The 1103-nt window shown below is 38.4% G+C and overlaps 1 pseudogene; it reads left to right on the forward strand.

Annotated features, from left to right (window-relative positions):
• The first annotated feature begins 703 nt into the window (after positions 1–703).
• On the forward strand, positions 704–831 carry LOC135880749 (U2 spliceosomal RNA; annotated as a pseudogene).
• Positions 832–1103: the final 272 nt, after the last annotated feature.

Consider the following 1103-nt stretch of genomic DNA (forward strand, 5'->3'; position numbering starts at 1 on the left):
TACATCATCTGGCTTTACTTTTTCCACTTTTATTGATGCACACAAAGATTTCTAGTACATTATAAAGACATGATTTTCCTTTACAGTTAGCTATGCTAGTTGTCCCTCATGTTTATCTAGGTGTTTTATAATTCTAGCAAATGAATTTATGATGAATATGGCCCATCGATTGTTGTAACCTTACTTCTTGGTAGAAAAATTAATACTTTTGTATCATTTATTGGTGGCCCAGAGACAGCTTTTCTGTGGTTTATTTGCTAACATTCCTACATGACATTATATTACATTTTGCATTTCCCTAGCAAAGCATTTCATAAATATCACACAGCAGAATTACTTCACAACTCCCCAAGAGCAACAACTTCATGGGAGGAGGTGGAAATGGGGCAGTCATTTGTACCCGCACAGTACTCAACTCAGCAGTAGGCGAAAGGTAGCAAACTGAAGATTTAGCTCATCTAATTGAAATAAGGGGATTTTCCGTGCTGATATTTAGCCAAAATAGTGGTGGTCAGATTTCCAATCTTTCAAAAGGTATATGGAAGAGCATTGATTAGTACAACTGATACATCTAAAGCTCTACAACTGCATGCTGGGTATTATTATTGATACCACACTGACTCAACAGGACAAGGGCTCTTTCATGATCAAGCAAAACTGCATCCTGCTGCATCATTTCCTTGTAGGATTATCAGTAACTGGAATCGCTTCTCGGCTCCTTGGAGCTAAGATCAAAGTGTAGTGTCTGTTCTTATCAGTTTAATATCTGATATGTCCTTTATTTGAGGACTGAATATTAAATTGGAATGGGTGAAAAGCTGGTTAGCTTCCAAGTAGTGATAAGATCAAAGGACAAGGTTGTTTGACTGGTGTGCTGGGGAATCACAAGATTCCCTTTTGGTTTTCCTTTACAAACTGTTTAATGTTCATTAAACAAAGAAAAGGATTTCAGAGTAAAGTCAATACAGCAATCTAGCCAGCCTCTAAACCAGCGTTTCTCAAACTGGGGGTCCTGGCCCAAAAGGAGGTTGCAAGACTATTGTAGGGGGGTTGCAACATTAGGGTTACCATACATCTGGGTTTTCCCAGCCATGACCTTTTCT

The sequence above is a fragment of the Emys orbicularis genome, chromosome 6 (assembly GCF_028017835.1).
Source record: "Emys orbicularis isolate rEmyOrb1 chromosome 6, rEmyOrb1.hap1, whole genome shotgun sequence".
Lineage (NCBI taxonomy): Eukaryota > Metazoa > Chordata > Testudines > Emydidae > Emys > Emys orbicularis.